We start from the raw sequence: 21,620 nt of genomic DNA on the forward strand, positions 1-21,620 counted from the left end.
ACTGTGTGTTTATAATTACCGTGTCTGAAGATGTAAATTGCAAGGTTTGATAATAAATCTTCTTTTGTTTCTCTCGGAATCTGTATGATTGTAAAAGCAGTGTCTGTAGAATATGTAATGTAAGGTTTGGAGAAAATCATTTCTTTTCGAGGAACCTGGATCTTTGTAGCAGTTGTGTCTGTAAGATGGAAAATCTTATCTTTGGAGAAAATCATTTTTTTTTGGTACCTGTGTTTTTGTAATAGCCGTGTCTGTAAGATGTACCAAATTACAAGGTTTGGAAAAAATGCTAATTTTTTTCTCTCTCGATACCTGTGTGTTTGTGATATCTGCGTTCGTATAATTGAAACTACAACGGTTTTGGAAAAATCCTTTTCTCTCGGAACCTGTGTGTTAGTAATAGCCGTGTCTGTAAAATGTAAAGTGCAATGTTTGAAAAAATCCTCCGTTTTTCCCCACGGAACCTGTGTGTTTGAAAACGATGTGTTAATGTAATTAGGGGCAATTTTTGGAAAAAACCTAATTTTGTTTTTAAATTTCGATACCTGTGTGTTTGTAAAAGCAGTGTATGAATTGTAAGGTTTTAAGAAAAAAAATTTTTCTCGAACCTGTGTGTTAGTAACGGGAGGTGCCCCAACACGGTATGCTTTTTCTTGCGCTCAAACTCATGGCGCTCCATCGCTAGTTGCCTGAGTGTGGTCAAATTTTGATGACTGAATCTTGTACACATAGATTTGAACAACATACTTGAATAAGAAATGCATTCATGTGGTTCATGAACCTTTCGCGCTGCTAACAGTATGATATTTTAGCTTTCTCTTGACGGTAAAATCGTGACTGTATGTACTTCTTGTCTCACATGAGGAAGGCTGCACCTAGAACAATCCAGCTGATGTTTTACGGGCAATTGGCTGAATGCACTGATTGTGAATGCCCGACTAAAATAAAAAAAAACATTACGAAACAATGACACCGCCAACATCAATAAAACTCTGTCTGATTATATGAAAATATCATCTACATCTCTCTATCAAGTCTTATTTTCATAGACAGCACGAATCATTTGTTACAGTCAAATAAATCTTTGGAGCGTTCTCTAGTCTGCCACCTTCACGGCCACACTCCCTTGGGAGTACAATGGTGGCAATGTTTATGTCGCTTCCTTTTGGTTGCTTTTCTACTCAACAAACATTTGAAGACCCATATTCATAGTGTTTTATGGAGCCTTATTCATGTGTGTCATGGCAGTTGTGTGACTGCTTGAAAGAGGTCGTATAGTTAGCGACACGAGCCGCCAATACGCAGAGGCCGGTGACCGCAATGATTCAGCACTGTCAACATTACTGTTAGGATTCTGTTTAAAAAAAGAATTAAGTAAATATGTTAAAATATACTTGGAATGCAAATTAAAGCTGTGTGCATGGACCTGGTATATTTACCTCTGTAATCAGCATAGTCAGTGGCAACAAACACGGTGTACTTATGGATAATAAGATCAGCAAAAAATCCGTACCGTCTTACGGCGGTAACCATCTTAGGACGGCCCCCGTTAATAGCCGTCTCTGTAAGATGTAAAGTGCAAGGTTTGAAGAAAATCCCCTTCTTTCCCGTAATATGTGTGTTTGTAATAGCCGCGTCTTTAATTTGTAATGTGTAAGATTTGAAAAAAAAATCATCTGTTTTTTTTCTCTCTCAATACCTTTGTGTTTCTAATAGCCGTGTCTGAAATATTTAAACTGCAATGTTTTGACAAAATCCTATGTCTTTTTTTCTTTCTCAGAACCTGTGTGTTTGTAATAGCCGTGTCTGTAAGATGTAAAGTGCATGGTTAAAAGAAAATCCTCCTTTGTTTCTCTCGGAACCTGTATAATTGTAGAAGCAGTGTCTGTAAAATATGAAACGTAAGGTTTGGAGAAAATCTTTATTTTTTTCTCAGAACCTGTGTGTTTTCAATATCCGTGTCTGTAAGAAGTTAGTTGTTAAATTTGGAAAAATCCTACCTTTTTCGGGGAACTTGAGGCTATGTTATAGCCGTGTCTGTAAGATGTGAAATGCAGGGTTTGGAGAGAATATCATTTTTTATCTCGAGACCTGTGTCTGTAACAGCCTAGTCTGTAAGATGTTAAGTGCAATGTTCGTAACCTGTGTGTTTGTAATAGCTCTGTGTGTAATAAGTAAAGTGCAAAATAAAAAAAAAAAATTCTCCTTTTTTTGGCGGATTGTGTGTTTGTAAAAGCCGTGTCTGAAAGATTTTACTGCACGGTTTAGAGAAAATCCTATGTTTTTTTCTCAGAACCTGTTTGTTTGTAATTACCGTGTCCGTAAGATGTAAATTGCAAGGTTTGAAAATAAATCTTCCTTTGTTTCTTTCGGAATCTGTATGATTGTTAAAGCAGTTTCTGTAAAATATGTAACGTAACTTTTATAGAAAATCATTTCTTTTCGAGTAACCTGGATCTTTGTAATAGTCGTGTCTGTAAGATGGAAAATGCAATCTTTGGAGAAAATCATATCTTTTTTCTTGATACCTGTAAGTTTTTAAAAGCAGTGTCTGTAAGATGTAATAAAGTACAAGGTTATTAAAAAATGCTTTTTTTTCTCTCTATACCTGTGTGTTTGTGATATCCGTGTTCGTAAGATTGAAACTACAAGGTTTTGGGAAAATCCTTTTCTGTCGGACACTTTGTGTTTAACCCTCATCCGACCGTATGGGGTCATTTTTGACCCCAGGCGTATCTTTTAATCTACCATAGCAACATTTTTCATCAGAGAAAAAATTCCTTCCATGAATTTCTTTGTATACATGTCTTACAACATCTACCAATTTTTCGCCGAGTTTTGCCCATTATTGTATAAGCTATACTTGAAAATTTGTGTCTTGTTCGGTGGGGTCAAAAATGACCCCAGCCAATAATGAATCATTAATTACATAAATATCAAGACATTTCAATAAAATAACAGGCATTCCTCATTATTGCTATTACAGCAACAGGTTATAGTTGCTTAGATGAGTAAACACCGAATATTTTGAAAGAAATTTAGTATTTTAGTGTAAAACACAGTTTTTCTATATTCTGCATAAATTATGATAATACACACTAATTACCTGTGCTAATGAAAGTGAAAATGTTTCTAATTAATTAAAAAAAACAATGTATGGACAGAATGTGCAGAAGGAACCTACAAGAAATATCTTTGCGGGAAAATAGACAAGAGTTCTTGTATGTATGTGTAAAGATGGCGGAATATGGTGCATAATTAAGTAATAAATTCGTTACTTTTCACAAATATTGTATTTTTTCTTGTTAAATAACATAATTATGCTATCAGTATTATTGCATCATCACAATTATAGTTTAGAAATTGATAAGACAAAACACTGTTTAAGTAAGTTGAGTATGGTAGATTTTCAGAGCAAATGTGATTTTTCCTCATTTTCTGCATAAATTATGATAATGAGTAATAACTACTGACACCAAAACTTGTCAAAATATTTTTCATAGTTTAGTGAAACAGTAAATACATAGAAATGACAAAATAAGCCAGCAGAAATATGTCTATGAGCAAAACAAAATGGGGTCAAAAATGACCCCATACGGTCAGATTCGTCGTAAAAATGTAACGGTCGGATGAGGGTTAAAAAGCCGTGTCTATAAGGTGTAAAGTGCAAGGTTTGAAGAAAATCTTCTTTTTTTCTCGTGACCTGTGTGTTTTTAATAGCCGTGTCTGTAAAATGTAAAGTGCAATGTTTGGAAAAAATCCTCCGTTTTTTCCCCTCGGAACCTGTGTGTTTGAAAACGCTGTGTTTGCAAAATGTAATTAGGATCTCAAGTGCAAAGCTTGAGAAAATTTGATATTTTTATCTCAGAACCTGTGTGTTTGTAATAGCCGTGTCTGTAAGATGTGAAGTGCAAGTTAAAAAAAAAATTGTTTCTCTCGGAACCTGTGTGTTTGTAAAAGCAGTGTCTTTAAAATATATAATGTAAGGTTTTGAGAAAATCATTTGTCTGTAAGATGGAAAATGTATTTTTTCAAGAAAATCGTATTTTTTTTTCAGTACCTGTGTTTTTGTAATAGCCATGTATGTAAGATGTACTAAAGTATAAGGTTTGGAAAAAAATTCTATTTTCTTTTCTCTCGGAACCTCTGTGTTTGTAATAGCCGTGTCTGTAAGATGTGAAGTGCAAGTTAAAAAAAATTGTTTTTCTCGGAACCTGTGTGTTTGTAATAGCCGTGTCTTTAAAATATATAATGTAAGGTTTGGAGAAAATCATTTGTCTGTAAGATGGAAAATGTAATTTTTGAAGAAAATCGTATTTTTTTTTCAGTACCTGTGTTTTTGTAATAGCCATGTATGTAAGATGTACTCAAGTACAAGGTTTGGAAAAAATTCTATTTTCTTTTCTCTCGGAACCTCTGTGTTTGTAATAGCCGTGTCTGTAAGATGTAAAGTGCAAGGTTTGAAGAAAATCCTCTTTTTTTCTCGTAATCCGTGTGTTTGTAATATCCGTGTCTTTAATTTGTAAAGTGCAAGATTTGAAAAAAAATCATCTATTTTTTTTCTCTCCTAATACCTGTTAGTTTCTAATAGCCGAGTCTGAAAGATTTAAACTGTAAGGTTTTGACAAAATCCTTTTTTTTATTTCTTTCTCAGAATCTGTGTGTTTGTTATAGCCGTGTCTGTACGATGTAAAGTGCAAGATTAAAAAAAAATCCTCCTTTGTTTCTCTCGGAACCTGTATGATTGTAAAAGCAGTGTCTGTAAAATATGAAATGTAAGGTTTTACTCTGAACCTGTGTGTTTGCAATATCCGTGTCTGTAAGATGTAAGTTGTTAGATTTGGAAAAATCCTATATACCTTTTTTTCGGATCTTGGGTATTTGGAATAGCCGTGTCTGTTAGATGTAAAATGCAGGGTTTGGAGAAAATCTCTTTTTTTTAAACTCGAAACCTGTGTGTTTGTAACAGCCTAGTCTGTTAGATGTTAAGTGTAAGGTTGGAAGAAAATCGTCTTTTTTTTCTCGTAAGCTGTGTGTTTGTAATAGCTGTGTGTGTGATAAATAAAGTGCAAAATCCGAAAAAAAACCTCCTTCTTTTTTTTTGGAAATTGTTTGAATAACCCGTGTTTGTAAGATGTTTTTTACTCTGAACCTCTGTGTTTGTAATAGCTGTGTCTGAAAGATTTACACTGCACGGTTTTGAGAAAGTCCTTTGTTTTTCTCAAAACCTGTGTGTTTGTAATTACCGTGTCTGTAAGATGTAAATTGCAAGATTTAAAAATAAATGTCCCTTTCTTTCTCTCGGAATCTGTATAATTGTAAAAGCAGTGTCTGTAAAATACGTAACGTAAGGTTTGGAGAATTTTTATTTTTCGAGGAACCTGGATCTTTGTTATAGTCGTGCCTGTAAGATGGAAAATGTATTGTTAGGACAAAATAATATTTTTTTCTCGGTACCTGTGTTTTTGTAATAGCCGTGTCTGTAAAATGTACTAAACAAAATGGTTTGAAAAAAATATTCTTATTTTTTTTCTCTCTCGATACCTGTGTCTTTGTGATATCCGTGTCTGCAAGATGTTAAGTGCAAGGTTTGCACGACCAAAAATGCCTTTTCTTTCTTTCTTGTTTTTTCTTGTACAGAGACATTTTTGTCTTCATGTAAGATTTTTTTCCTGACTATAAGAAAACAGATTTGTCCACGAATTAAGCAATTTTTTACTTACTGAATTTTCTTGAAGCAAGACTATATTTCTTACAGGTATCTTATAAAGTTTAACTAGAATGTTAGTCTTACAGTAAGATTTTTTTATAAATGTTCTACTAATATTCTTTTACTAATATATTGTCATTTAAAGCCTTGTGTTCAACAATCCTTTTCTCACATGAAGATCAGAAAGTCTTTTTGCCTAGAAACATTTTCTTACTTTGAAGATTGGTGCTCTTACAGTAAGACTGTCTTTCTTACTTCAAGAGCACAATTCTTGATTCCTAGAATTATTTTGAAATTCTTACTTTCAAGATTGGTGTTCTCACACCAAGAATTGAAATTCTTGCTTTGAAAACAGGTGTTCTTACACCAAGAATACATTTCTTACCTCAAGAGCGCACTTCTTATTGCCTAGAAATATTTTCTTACTTCCAAGATTGATTTTCTCACACAAAAGAATAAATTTCTCATATCAAGAGTAAAATTCTTTATTGCCTAGATACATTTCTTATTTCCAAGAATGCTATTCTTACAACAAGAATACCTTTCTTACTACAAGTGCACAATTCTAATTGCCTAGAAATATTTCTTATTTTCAAGATTGGCATTCTTAAAACCAAGATTAAATTTCTTATAACAAGAATAACTTTCTTACATCAAGAGCACAATTCTTATTGGCTAGAAATATTTTCTTACTTTTAAGATTGTGTTCTTATACCAAGATTAAATTTCTTATATTAAGAATAACTTTCTTACATCAAGACAACAATTCTTATTGGCTAGTAATATATTCTTACTTTCAAGATTGGTGTTCTTATACCAAGACTAAATTTCTTATGGCAAGAGTCACTTTCTTACAGCAAGAGCACAATTCTTATTCCCAGAAATATTTTCTTACTTTCAAGATTGGTGTTCTTATACCAAGATTAAATTTCTTATATCAGGAATAGCTTTCTTACATCAAGAGCACACTTCTTATTGCTAGAAATATTTTCTTAATTGTTCTTACAACAAGAGTAACTTTCTTAAATCAAAAGCACACTTCTTATTGCCTAAAGATATTCTCTTACATCTGAGATTAATATACTCTTATACACCAAGACCAAATTTCGTACACCTAGCCGACCTAGGGTACTACTTTGCTGTGTAATATTGAACTTTTTGTATTAGCAACATCTTGCTATCTTTAAGTTCAAGACTGAATTTCTTACACCTACAAACATAGAAACCATTTCTTAAAGTATGATTGAGGTTCTTGTATCACGAACTGGTCAATGTTGCTGTTTATATATAGTTGTAAATATATTTCCAATCATACTCATTTCCATCAATAAGTTTCATACCAGATTTTGGGGCATTTTTTTCCTATGAACCATTATTTTAAAGATTGCAACATTATTGCAGATACCAACAGATTTAGATTACATATGATGCTTGCTTATAAAAATCCATTTTCCTGATACTGAGCATACTAATAACTTAATTATTGTCCTTCTAAAACAGCACCATTACTGCTGTAATGTTGTTGGTGATGGTATCATAATCATAATACATGTCACTTGTTCTTGTTGAAAGCTTTTCCAAAGTTGAGATGGGGGCATCCTCTTTGGTCCAACTGGTTTCCACGCCTAGAACACAGACAGTTTATGAACAAACAATTCCCTAATAAATGCCCCCTCCCCCATAAGGATTTTGGACATCAACATCTCTATACTTTTCCTTCCTTAAAAAATATCATACTTACGTCTTAGTGTTTTGGAGGAATTCATGCAAGTGTTCACTTCCACCTTCTGCAATTACTGGTCGCCTTATCATGCATATGCAACCAAAGAAATGTGAAATTAAAATACTTTGAAAACCAAGATGGCTGACGTACCTGAATAGATAATGTTCCAAGCTTGACTTCGGCTTTGGTTGCACTTTGGAGCTTAGAAATGCAAGGCCACATTGTAAACAGGGTCCCAGGTGATGCAGGAAAGTGTCCTAAAGAAAAATCTACCATATCTGTGCCCTGTATTTGTAAGATCTAGTGCACATCAGACAAGTAAACCTGGAGAGGCAGTTTGCATGCAAGCTGCAACTGTCTCGAATTTGAAATTTGCAGCAAAGGATGATGGGGGTAATTTCCCATGATCCTTAGCAAAATTGTTGTCTTATTACCAGAAAAATGTAGAATTAATTTCTTAAACTCTGATCTGATATTGAGAAAATAGACAAAAAGTATGCTGGTTCCAACTAATTGTTCTTTACATCTTGATAGACACATGGATTATGATAAACAGTGCCTGCCAAGAGGGTCAATGGAAAAGTTTCTATATGTGCTAGTTTTTATTAGATATTTTGAATAAAAACAACAATCAAGAACATTCAAGAGTCTTATGCTAGTCAAAGCTTGTTCTGTAATTTCCTGTTTTGATATTAGTATTCAGTCAAGTAAGTCAAGGACCATACTCTTGTACTTGAATTCTTAATTACCTAGAATTAGGATAGATTATGCAAATCCTCCAAATTTTTAGAACACTCTTGTCGGTGAACGCTAACATGGCTAATGTTAAATGAGAAATACTTTCTTCACTTACGAAGAAAGATGCATTTATCAAAGTTTCTGGATACAAAAGACAAGAACATTCAAGATTAGTATTCCAGTAATTCCTTGCACTTTATCTTGTACTTAAATTATCTTGAATGTTCTTGTTTTTCTGAGCAGTATACCTGAGGAAATGTAAGAACGAAATTCTTGTTTTTTCTTAAACATTCCCCAAAAAGCAAGAATAGAGTTACTCGATGTTTCTTGATATGTAAAACAAGAACATTCAAGACTTTTGTTCCAGTAACTACTTGTTTATATATATTGATGTTCTTGTTTTTTTCTTACTATAAGAAAATCAAGATGGGGTAGAAAAAATTCTTGTACCATCTTAAATATGGCAAGAATTTCAGTCTTCATACAAGAATACCAAGAATATTTGACTTACATTTCTTGAAAATTCTAAGGGGAAAAAGTCTTTTTGAGAAATTATTTCTTAGCTTAAGAAAAGTAAGGACATTTATCTTGTTATAAGAATTTTCAAGAAAATAGTCTTCGAATGATCTCTTTCTTTTTTTCGTATTCATTCTTATTTCTTCTTGAAATTTCTTCATGCAAGCACATGTGTCCATGAATTAAGTAAACTGTTACTAACCAAGACAAAACAAGACAAATATTTTTCGTAGTATGAAGAAAATCCCCTTTTTTTCTCGTAACCTGTGTGTTTGTTATAGCCGTGTCTTTAATTCGTAAAGTGCAAGATTTGAAAAAAAAAATCATCTGTTTTTTTTCTCTCCTAATACCTGTGTGTTTCTAATAGCCGTGTCTGAAAGATTTAAACTGCAAGGTTTTGACAAAATCCTTTTTTTATTTCTTTTTCAGAATCTTTGTCTTTGTTATAGCCGTGTCTGTAAGATGTAAAGTGCAAGATTTGAAAAAAAATCCTCCTTTGTTTCTCTCGGAACCTGTATAATTGTTAAAGCAGTGTCTGTTAAATATGAAATGTAAGGTTTTACTCTGAACCTGTGTGTTTGCGATATCCGTGTCTGTAAGATGTAAGTTGTTAGATTTGGAAAATCCTACCTTTTTCTCGGATCTTTGGTATTTGGAATAGCCGTGTCTGTAAGATGTAAAATGCAGGGTTTGCAGAAAATCTCATTTTTTTATCTCGAAACCTGTGTGTTTGTAACATGCCTAGTCTGTTAGATGTTAAGTGCAAGGTTTAAAGAAAATCGTCTTTTTTTCTCGTAAGCTGTGTGTTTGTAATAGCTGTGTGTGTGATAAATAAAGTGCAAAATCCGAAAAAATGTCTTTTTTTGTTGTTGAATTTGTTTGTTTGAAAAACCCGTGTTTGTAAGATGCTTTTTGCTCTGAACCTGTGTGTTTGTAATAGCTGTGTCTGAAAGATTTATACTGCGCGGTTTTCAGAAAATCCTTTTTTTTTCTCAGAACCTGTGTGTTTGTAATTACCGTTTCTCTAAGATTTAAATTGCAAGGTTTAAAAATAAGTATTCCTTTGTTTCTCTCGGAATCTGTATAATTATAAAAGCAGTGTATGTAAAATACGTAACGTAAGGTTTGGAGAAAATATTTTTTTGGAGGAACCTGGATCTTTGTAATAGTCATGTCTGTAAGATGGAAAATTTACCCTGAACCTGTGTGTTTGTAATATCCGTGTCTGTATGATGCAAGTTGTTGGATTTGGAAAAATCAACCCCTTTTTTCTCGGAACTTGTGTCTTTGAAATAGCCGTGTCTGTAACATGTTAATGCAGGGTTTGGAAAAAAATGTCCTTTTTTTAAATCTCTTAACCTGTGTGTTTGTAACAGCCTTGTCTGTAAGATGTAAAGTGCAAGGTTTATAGAAAATCCTTTCTTTTTCTCGTAACATGTGTTTTTGTAATTGCCGTGTTTGTAATATGTGAAGTCTAACCCCCCCCCCCCAAAAAAAAATCTCCTTTTTCTTTTGGAACCTGTGTGTTTGTAAAAGCCGTGTCTGTAAGATGTAATTAATTGCAAGGTTTGGAAAAATTATAATTTTTTTACTCTGAACCAGTGTGTTTGTAATAGCCATGTCTGACAGTTTTTACTGCACGGTTTTGAGAAAATCCTATGTTTTTCTTAGAACCTGTGTAATATATAAATTCTCCTTCTTTTTTTTGGAAATTGTTTGTTTGAAAAACCCGTGTTTGTAAGATGCTTTTTACTCTGAACCTGAGTGTTTGTAATTTCTGTGTATGAAAGATTTATACTGCACGGTTTTGAGAAAATCCTTTGTTTTTCTCAGAACCTGTGTGTTTGTAATTACCGTGTATGTAAGATGTAAATTGCAAGGTTTAAAAATAAGTATTCCTTTGTTTCTCTCGGAATCTGTATAATTATAAAAGCAGTGTCTGTAAAATACGTAACGTAATGTTTGGATAAAATACTTCTTTCGAGGAACCTGGATCTTTGTAATAGTCGTGTCTGTAAGATGGAAAATGTATTCTTAGGAGAAAATCATTTTTTTTCTCGGTACCTATGTTTTTGTAATAGCCGTGTCTGTAAGATGTACTAAAGTAAAAGGTTTGAAAAAAAATGCTTATTTTTTTTCTCTCTCGATACCTGTGTGTTTGTGATATCCGTGTCTGTAAGATGTAAAGTGCAAGGTTTGAAGAAAATCCCCTTTTTTTCTCGTAATCTGTGTGTTTGTAATAGCCGTGTCTGTAATTTGTAAAGTGCAAGATTTGAAAAAAAAAATCATTTGTTTTTTTTCTCTCCTAATACCTGTGTGTTTCTAAAAGCCGTGTCTGAAAGATTTAAACTGCAAGCTTTTGACAACATGCTTTTTTTATTTCTTTCTCAGAATCTGTGTCTTTGGAATAGCCGTGTCTGTAAGATGTAAAGCGCAAGATTTAAAAGAAATCCTCCTTTCTTTCTCTCGGAACCTGTATGATTGTAAAAGCAGTGTCTGTTAAATATGAAATGTAAGGTTTTACTCTGAACCTGTGTGTTTGCAATATCCGTGTCTGTAAGATGTAAGTTGTTAGATTTGGAAAAATCCTACCTTTTTTCTCGGAACTTGGGTCTTTGGAATAGCCGTGTCTGTAAGATGTAAAATGCAGGGTTTGGAGAAAATCTCATTTTTCATCTCGAAACCTGTGTGTCTGTGAAAGCCTAGTCTATTAGATGTTAAGTGCAAGGTTTAAGGCCATAAAGAGTGGTAACTGAGGCGTTTGGGGGGTGTTTTGGTGTCATGAAAATATCATGTTTGGATAATGCATGGGTCTTTAGTTTTTTTTAAGGAAGTACCTTATTGCAAAAAGGTGATTTATGCAAATTAGCATGACGTCATGCTGATGTCATAGAGAGCTATATGGCCACGCCCATTTGGGGAAAAAATGCCAGAAAAGTGTTTTGCCCCGCTTGTAATTCGACGATTGTTGTTGATACCTTACAGTATTGTATATCATGGTCATTTAAAAAGATCTGTGCGTGGATTTTGTCATATCATGTAATGCTGATTTTTTTATGAATTTTTATCCTCAAATTTTTATTACCCCATATGCTGCCAGCAATTGGGAGCACTAAATAGCACCCTTTTGAGGCGGCTGCGCGAGACATTCTACCTTAAAGGGTAAATTTCAAAATAAGATCCATTTTGACTAATTTTGATGAACAGTTTTTGGGGCGTGTCGCTCCGATAATCACATTGTGGTGGTAGTAGTGACGCAATCCATTTTTATAGGTCATAAAAAAATCAAAATGATATTTTGAGGTCAGATTTGTATTCGGCATGTGCCAAAACCTCCGTATACCAAGTTTTGTTCTTGTATCTTCAAGGAGAGGGAAAATATGGTGTTATTGCATATTTAATTAGCTGACTCAGATTTTGTTACCCCTGGAACTCAATTATTCAGGATTATTTATCATTTATGAGTTAGATATGTAAATTTCATGGCCATAGTTCAATTCAGCATGTTACAAAACTCCAGTAGACCAAGTTTTTTTCCTTGTATCTTGTATGACTGCGGAGATATTGTTATCTTGCATATTTAATTAGCTGACCCGGAGAAATTATGGCGTAATTTTTAGGCTTTTGATGGCCATAACTCTCTAACGGTATGTCCGATTTTTTCGCAATAAAAGTCATTCTATTTCTTTCACTAAGACCTATCCAATGATGTCAAGTTTGAAAAGCTGTGAAGAGTTTGAATTTTTTGTGTAATTTGAGACAGCTACTTTGACCTTGAAATTTGGCCAACAAATAGCAACATTTGATGGCCAAATTTTTGATTTTATAAAAATAGAAGTACATATCTACTAACATTGATGGTTATTTTTCGGAAAGAAATCTTTCTCGGGCATACCTCCTGGCTACCTTAAAGAAAACCGTCTTTTTCTCACGGAACTTGTGTGTTAGTAATAGCCGTGTCTGTAAAATATAAAGTGCAATGTTTGAAAAAAAATCCTCCGTTTTTTTCCCTCGGAAACTGTGTGTTTGAAAACGCTGTGTTTGTAAAATGTAATTAGGGGCAAGATTTGGAAAAAAAACCTATTTTTTTGTAAAATCAGCATACCTGTGTGCTTGTTATAGCCGTGTCTGAAAGACATCAAGTGCAATGTTTTGAGAAAATCCGATGGTTTTTTTTCTTGGAACCTGTTTGTTTGTAATGGCCGTGTCTTAAGATGTGAAGTGCAAGGTTTGAAAAAAAAAAACATTTTTGTTTATCTCGGAACCTGTATGTTTGTAATAGCCGTGTCTGTAAGATGTAAAGCGCAAGGTTTGAAGAAAATCCCCTTTTTTTCTCGTAATCTGTGTGTTTGTAATAGCCGTGTCTTTAATTTGTAAAGTGCAAGATTTGAAAAAAAAATCATCTGTTTTTTTTTTCTCCTTGTACCTGTGTGTTCCTAATAGCCGTGTCTGAAAGATTTAAACTGCAAGGTTTTGACAAAATGCTTTTTTACCTTTGCCAGAATGGCTAAGGTTATATTTTAGGCTTGTGAGTCTGTGTGTGTGTCTGTGTGTGTGTGTGTTAACAGCATAACTCAAGAAGTCTTGGATGAATCCCGATAATATTTGGTAGGTGGGTAGGGTTCGGGAAAACGAAGGTCATGTTCGATAATGGGCCTTCTGGCGGCTTGCTGCGGTACTGCAGCAGAATCTAAATTTTTGATATCTCGTGTTCTGGACATGCTGTGGTTATGATTTTTGAGTGGTAGATAGCCCTTGGGGCAGAGAGTAAGTACTATATGTTTAGACCCCCTAGCGGCTTGTTTGGAACTGCAGTCGCCGATTTCCTTTTCAAACTTTGGACGAGAATAACTCGAGAACGTGTTGATGGATCGTCACGATTTTTAGTATGTAGATAGCCCAAGTAACAATGTACATTATGAAATACAAATTATGCAAATCAGCAACTAATTTGCATAATTAATGAGGAAAGTTTATAAATCCGCTGCATTTCATGATAGGACTTTCAAACTTGTCACATATATAGATGAGAAAGAGAGAAAAATCAATCCATATTATTTATGCAAATGAAGACCTCATTTGCATAATTGATTAGAAAATATAAACGTGTTGACGGATCGTCATGATTTTTGGTATGTAGATAGCCAATGGGAAGACTTACATGATGGAATTCAAATTATGCAAATCAACAACTAATTTGCATAATTAATGAGGAAAGTTTGTAAATCCACTGCATTCCTTTATAGGACTTTCAAACTTGTCACATTTGTAGCTGAGAAAGAAAGAAATATTTATATATATTAATTATGCAGATGATGATCTCATTTGCATAATTAATGACAAAATATGAACATGTTGACGGATCGTCATGATTTATGGTATGTAGATATCCTAAGTAACAACTTACACAATGAGATAACAATTATATAAATTAAAAATCTGCATAATTAATGAGAAAGTTTGTAAATCCACTGCATTCCTTTATAGGACTTTCAAACTTGTCACATTTGTAGCTGAGAAAGAAAGAAATATTTATATATATTAATTATGCAGATGGTGATCTCATTTGCATAATTAATGACAAAATATGAACATGTTGACGGATCGTCATGATTTATGGTATGTAAATATCCTAAGTAACAACTTACACAATGAGATAACAATTATATAAATTAAAAATCTGCATAATTAATGCGGAAAGTTGATAAATCCACTGCATTCCGTGATAGGACTTTCAAACTTGACACATATGGAACTGAGAAAGATGGCAGAGAGTAAGAGGTGTATGCTTGGGTCCGGTAACATCTTTTCTTGAACTGCAGGAGCCGGTTTAGTTTCCTACTTTGAAAGAGAATAAGTCAAGAAGGGATGAAAGGATCATCATGGTCTTTGGTATGCTGATAGCTTAAGTGATGCTTGATACAATTTAATATCATTATGTAAATAGGGATCTAATTTGTATAAGCAATGGCGAAATGTTATGAACCAACTCCGGGCATATAAAATAAAATGTAATGAGTAACGCATTTATGTCTACAGACATCATTCTACATAACAAAGTTGGTTTATTTGGCAAAGGTATGTGTTCGTGGAACTCTAGTTTATTTCTTTCTAAGAATCTGTGTGATTGTTAAAGCCTTGTCTGTAAGATGTAAAGTGCAAGATTTAAAAAAAAAATTCTCCTTTGTTTCTCTCGGAACCTGAATAATTGTTAAAGCAGTGTCTGTAAAATATGAAATGTAAGGTTTTACTCTGAACCTGTGTGTTTGCAATATCCGTGTTTGTAAGATGTAAGTTGTTAGATTTGGAAAAATCCTACCTTTTTTCTCGGAACTTGGGTCTTTGGAATAGCCGTGTCTGTAAGATGTAAAATGCAGGGTTTGCAGAAAATCTCATTTTTTTAATCTCGAAACCTGTGTGTCTGTAACAGCCTTGACTGTAAGATGTTCAGTGCAAGGTGTAAAGAAAATCGTCTTTTTCTCTCGGAACCTGTGTGTTAGTAATAGCCGTGTCTGTAAAATATAAAGTGCAATGTTTGAAAAAAAATCTTCCGTTTTTTTCCCTCGGAAACTGTGTGTTTGAAAACGCTGTGTTTGTAAAATGTAATTAGGGGTAAGATTTGGAAAAAAAATATTTTTTTTTTAAATCAGCATACCTGTGTGCTTGTTACAGCCGTGTCTGAAAGACATCAAGTGCAAAGTTTTGAGAAAATCCGATGTTTTTTTTCTTGGAACCTGTTTGTTTGTAATGGCCGTGTCTTTAAGATGTGAAGTGCAAGGTTTGAAAAAAAAAAACATTTTTGTTTATCTCGGAACCTTTATGTTTGTAATAGCCGTGTCTGTAAGATGTAAAGCGCAAGGTTTGAAGAAAATCCCCTTTTTTCTCGTAATCTGTGTGTTTGTAATAGCCGTGTCTTTAATTTGTAAAGTGCAAGATTTGAAAAAAAATCATCTGTTTGGAATTGGAGATCATCCTTTTTTGCTCAGAACCTCTGTGTTTGTAATAGTCATGTCTGTAAGATGTAAAGAAAGTTCCCTATTTTTTTTTACCCTGAACCTGTGTGTTTGTAATATCCATGTCTGTAAGATGTAAGTTGTTGGATTTGGAAAAATCAACCCCTTTATTCTCGGAACTTGGGTCTTTGGAATAGCCGTGTCTGTAAGATGTAAAATGCAGGGTTTGCAGAAAATCTCATTTTTTTTAATCTCGTAACCTGTGTGTTTGTAATAGCTGTGTGTATAATATATAAAGTGCAAAATCCGAAAAAAAATTCTCCTTTTTTTTCTTTTGAAAAATGTTTGTTTGTAAAAGCCGTGTTTGTAATATTTTTTTTTTATTCTGAACCTGTGTGTTTGTAATAGCTGTGTCTGAAAGATTTATACTGCACGGTTTTGAGAAAATCCTATGTTTTATTTTTTTCTCAGAACCTGTGTGCAATTACCGTGTTTGTTAGATGTAATGTGCAAGGTTTGAAGAAAAATCCTCATTTTTTTCTCTCGATACCTGTGTGTTTGAAAAATAGAGTCCCTGAAATTTGCAATGTTAGAATTGGAGAACATCCTTTTTTTGCTCAGAACCTCTGTGTTTGTAATAGTCATGTCTGTAAGATGTAAAGAAAGTTCCCTTTTTTTACCCTGAACCTGTGTGTTTGTAATATCCGTGTCTGTATGATGCAAGTTGTTGGATTTGGGAAAATTAACCCATTTTTTCTCGGAACTTGTGTCTTTGAAATAGCCGTGTCTGTAACATGTTAATGCAGGGTTTGGAAAAAATGTCCTTTTTTTATCTCGAAACCTGTGTGTTTGTAAAAGCCTTGTCTGTAAGATGTAAAGTGCAAGGTTTAAAGAAAATCCTTCCTCTTTCTCGTAACATGTGTTTTTGTAATTGCCGTGTTTGTAAAATGTGAAGTCCACCCCCCCCCCCCAAAAAAAAAATCTCCTTTTTTTTTTGAACTTGTGTGTTTGTAAAAGCCGTGTCTGTAAGATGTAATTAATTGCAAGGTTTGGACAAAATTATAATTTTTTTACTTTGAACCAGTGTGTTTGTAATAGCCATGTCTGACAGTTTTTACTGCACGGTTTTGAGAAAATCCTATGTTTTCCTCAGAACCTGTGAAATATGTAAATTCTCCTTCCTTTTTTTTTTGGAAATTGTTTGTTTGAAAAACCCGTGTTTGTAAGATGTTTTTTTTTTACTCTGAACCTGTGTGTTTGTAACAGCTGTGTCTGAAAGATTTATACTGCACGGTTTTGAGAAAATCCTTTATTTTTCTCAGAACCTGTGTGTTTGTAATTACCGTGTCTGTAAGATGTAAATTGCAAGGTTTAGAAATAAATATTTCTTTGTTTCTCTCGGAATCTGTATAATTGTAAAAGCAGTGTGCGAAAATACGTAACGTAAGGTTTGGAGAATTTTTTTTTTTCGAGGAACCTGGATCTATGTGATACCCGTGTCTGTAAGATGGAAAATGTATTCTTAGGAGAAAATCATTTTTTCTCGGTACCTATGTTTTTGTAATAGCGGTGTCTGTAAGATGTACTAAAGTAAAAGGTTTGAAAAAAAAATGCTTATTTTTTTTCTCTCGATACCTGTGTGTTTGTGATATCCGTGTCTGTAAGATGTAAGGTGCAAGGTTTGAAGAAAATCCACTTTTTTCTCGTAATCTGTGTGTTTGTAATAGCCGTGTCTGTAATTTGTAAAGTGCAAGATTTTTAAAAAAAATCCTCCTTTGTTTCTATCGGAAGCTGTATGATTGTAAAAGCAGTGTCTGTAAAATATGAAATGTAAGGTTTTACTCTGAAGCTGTGTGTTTGCAATATCCGTGTCTGTAAGATGTAAGTTGTTAGATTTGGAAAAATCCTACCTTTTTTCTCGGATCTTGGGTATTTGGAATAGCCGTGTCTGTAAGATATAAAATGCAGGGTTTAAAGAAAATCTCATTTTTTTTTTATCTCGAAACCTGTGTGTTTGTAACAGCCTTGTCTGTAAGATGTAAAGTGCAGGGTTTAAAGAAAATCCTTTCTTTTCCTCGTAACATGGGTGTTTGTAATTCCCGTGTTTGTAATATGTGAAGTCCAACCCCCCTCCCCCCCCCCCCCAAATCTCCTTTTTTCTTTTGGAACCTGTGTGTTTGCGAAAGCCGTGTCTGTAAGATGTAATTAATTGCAAGGTTTGGACAAAATTATAATTTTTTTACTTTGAACCAGTGTGTTTGTAATAGCCATGTCTGACAGTTTTTACTGCACGGTTTTGAGAAAATCCTATGTTTTCCTCAGAACCTGTGAAATATGTAAATTCTCCTTCCTTTTTTTTTTGGAAATTGTTTGCTTGAAAATCCCGTGTTTGTAAGATGTTTTTTTTTACTCTGAACCTGTGTGTTTGTTATAGCTGTGTCTGAAAGATTTATACTGCACGGTTTTGAGAAAATCCTTTATTTTTCTCAGAACCTGTGTGTTTGTAATTACCGTGTCTGTAAGATGTAAATTGCAAGGTTTAGAAATAAATATTTCTTTGTTTCTCTCGGAATCTGTATAATTGTAAAAGCAGTGTGCGAAAATACGTAACGTCAGGTTTGGAGAATTTTTTTTTTTGAGGAACCTGGATCTATGTAATAGTCGTGTCTGTAAGATGGAATGTGTATTCTTAGGAGAAAATCATTTTTTCTCGGTACCTGTGTTTTGTAATAGCGGTGGTCTGTAAGATGGACTAAAGTATATGATTAATAATGGGAATTTTATAATTGTGACATGTGTACGTTATTCAATGATTAACAACACCATGCATAAATTGTGTTAATGTGTTAGTCAATTGCATGGAATTTACGAAAGCTCTAAATTTTCATGGAGGTATGAGGTCGCCGAACTCTAGTTTGTAAAGTGCAAGATTTAAAAAAAAATCCTCCTTTGTTTCTATCGGAAGCTGTATGATTGTAAAAGCAGTGTCTATAAAATATGAAATGTAAGGTTTTACTCTGAACCTGTGTGTTTGCAATATCCGTGTCTGTAAGATGTAAGTTGTTAGAGTTGGAAAAATCCTACCTTTTTTCTCGGATCTTGGGTATTTGGAATAGCAGTGTCTGTAAGATATAAAATGCAGGGTTTAAAGAAAATCTCATTCTTTTTATCTCGAAACCTGTGTGTTTGTAACAGCCTAGTTTGTTAGATGTTAAGTGCAAGGTTTAAAGAAAATCGTCTTTTTCTCTCGTAACCTGTGTGTTTGTAATAGCTCTGTGTGTGATAAATAATGTGCAAAATCCAAAAAAAAATTCTCTTTTTTCTTTGGAAATTGTTTGTTTGAAAAACCCGTGTTTGTAAGATGCTTTTTACTCTGAACCTGCGTGTTTGTAATAGCTGTGTCTGAAAGATTTTTACTGCACGGTTTTGAGAAAATCCTATGTTTTTCTCAGAACCTGTGTGTTTGTAATTACCGTATCTGTAAGATGTAAATTGCAAAGTTTAAGAATAAGTATTCCTTTGTTTCTCTCGGAATCTGTATAATTATAAAAGCAGTGTCTGTAAAATACGTAACGTAAGGTTTGGGGAATTTTTTTTTTTCGAGGAACCTGGATCTTCGTAATAGTCGTGTCTGTAAGATAGAAAATGTATTCTTAGGAGAAAATCCTTTTTTTTCTTGGTACCTGTGTTTTTGTAATAGCGGTGTCTGTAAGATGTACTAAAGTAAAAGGTTTGAAAAAAAATGCTTATTTTTTTCTCTCTCGATACCTGTGTGTTTGTAATATCCGTGTCTGTAAGATGTAAAGTGAAGGTTTGAAGAAAATCCACTTCTTTTCTCGTAAACTGTGTGATTGTAATAGCCGTGTTTGTAATTTGTAAAGTGCAAGATTTGAAAAAAAATCCTCCTTCGTTTCTCTCGGAACCTGTATAATTGTTAAAGCAGTGTCTGTAAAATATGAAATGTAAGATTTTACTCTGAAACTGTGTGTTTGCAATATCCGTGTCTGTAAGATGTAAGTTGTTAGATTCGGAAAAATCCTACCTTTTTTCTCGGATTTTGGGTCTTTGGAATAGCTGTGTCTGTAAGATGTAAAATGCAGGGTTTGGAGAAAATCTCATTTTTTTTTATCTGGAAATCTGTGTGTTTCTAACAGACTAGTCTGTTAGATGTTAAGTGCAAGGTTTAAAGAAAATCGTCTTTTTCTCTCGGAACCCGTGTTTTAGTAATAGCCGTGTCTGTAAAATGTAAAGTGCAGTTAAAATCCTCCGTTTTTCCCCCTCGGAATCTGTGTGTTTGAAAACGCTGTTTTTGTAAAATGTAATTAGGAGCAAGATTTGGAAAAAAAACTATTTTTTTTTTAAACATCAGGATACCTGTGTGCTTGTTATAGCCGTGTCTGAAAGATGTCAAGTGCAAAGTTTTGAGAAAATCCGATTTTTTTTCTTCTTGGAACCTGTTTGTCAAGTGCAAGGTTTGAAAAAAACAAAACATTTTTGTTTCTCTCGGAACCTGTGTGTTTGTAAAAGCAGTGTCTTTAACCCTATCCAGACTGGGCTTTTTGGGCCTTCCCTGGCCTGGGGAGGGGGGGGGGGCTCATTCGACCCCCCTTGGTATTTTCAAAACGGCTTACTGTACGATCACCAAATTTGCAGGGGGGTTGTGCTCATCGAGTTTTATAATTCCTGAAATTTTTATATCATTATGACGTAAAATGACGTAATTATGACGTCATTAATCGATATTTTTGGCTAAAACGGGAAATTCCCATAATACCTAGATATCTCACTGAAAAAGTTACCAATAATGGTTTCTTATCAATTTTTAAATGTTAGAAGACTTCTGTTGTCAAAAGCCGACGTAACGACGACAAAATGACGTCATAGAATGACGTCACCTGTAGTTTAGCTATCCGCCATCTTGGATTATCAACCTTAAATTTTTGAAGATACATTTTTTTCAACATATAATGCTAAAAACCCCATGAAAATGGATTAGAAACGTTCACATGAATGTTTTCTGTAAGAAAATACCACGTAGTGATGAAATCTGAGTGAAAATAAGATTGTTATACTTTAAATCATGATATTGTCGGCCATCTTGGATTTTGACAAATTACGTCATCTCATTAGCATAATTTATGAATATTTAATTATGAATGTTCAACTAAGATGTGTTAGATATTAAAGATATAAAGTTATGAAAAGAAGTTTAGTTTAGGAAGAAAATCTTAAAATCCCATTGTTTAAACCAAAATTAGTGATTTTTGAAAAATTTGCCTTTCAGAAACCCGTTGCCATGGCAACACGAAAAATCATAAACTTAAAGTTTTTTTTTAAATTGTTGCCAACCATATTCTAGGAAAACTCAGCATGTTTGGTTGTTCTAGCACAAGGCGTTTGGGAGATATAGGAGGTCAAAGTTGGCGCAGGCACTTTTAGCCCCCCCCCCCAGTCTGGATAGGGTTGAAATATAAAATGTAAGGTTTGGAGAAAATCCTTTATTTTTCTCGAACCTGTATGTTTATACCAGCCGTGTGTGTAGGATGTAAAGTGCAAGGTTTAAAAAAAATCCTTCTTTTTTCTCTCTCGGAACCTGTGTGTTTGTGATAGCCGCGTCTGTAAGATGTAAAGTGCAAGGTTTGAATAAAAATCCCCTTTTTTTCTCGTAATCTGTGTGTTTGTAATAGCCGTGTCTGTAATTTGTAAAGTGCAAGATTTGAAAAAAAATCATCTTTTTTTTTTCTCCTAATACCTGTGTGTTTCTTATAGCCGTGTCTGAAAGATTTAAACTGCAAGGTTTTGGCAAATCCTTTTTTCATTTCTTTCTCAGAATCTGTGTGTTTGTTTTAGCCGTGTCTGTAAGATGTAAACTGCAAGATTTATAAGAAAAAATCCTCCTTTGTTTCTCTCGGAACCTGTATGATTGTTAAAGCAGTGTCTGTAAAATATGAAATGTAAGGTTTTACTCTGAACCTGTGTG

General features: G+C 33.8%; 1 long non-coding RNA gene across 1 annotated transcript; it reads right to left on the reverse strand.

Annotated features, from left to right (window-relative positions):
• Positions 1-6,179: 6,179 nt before the first annotated feature.
• LOC118420916 lies at positions 6,180-7,732 on the reverse strand. The gene is made up of 2 exons (XR_004831796.1): positions 7,584-7,732; positions 6,180-7,335 (listed from the first exon to the last, which is right to left on the reverse strand). It is a non-coding gene; the product is annotated as an uncharacterized LOC118420916 (long non-coding RNA).
• Positions 7,733-21,620: the final 13,888 nt, after the last annotated feature.

This window comes from Branchiostoma floridae, chromosome 1 (assembly GCF_000003815.2).
Source record: "Branchiostoma floridae strain S238N-H82 chromosome 1, Bfl_VNyyK, whole genome shotgun sequence".
Classification (NCBI taxonomy): domain Eukaryota; kingdom Metazoa; phylum Chordata; class Leptocardii; order Amphioxiformes; family Branchiostomatidae; genus Branchiostoma; species Branchiostoma floridae.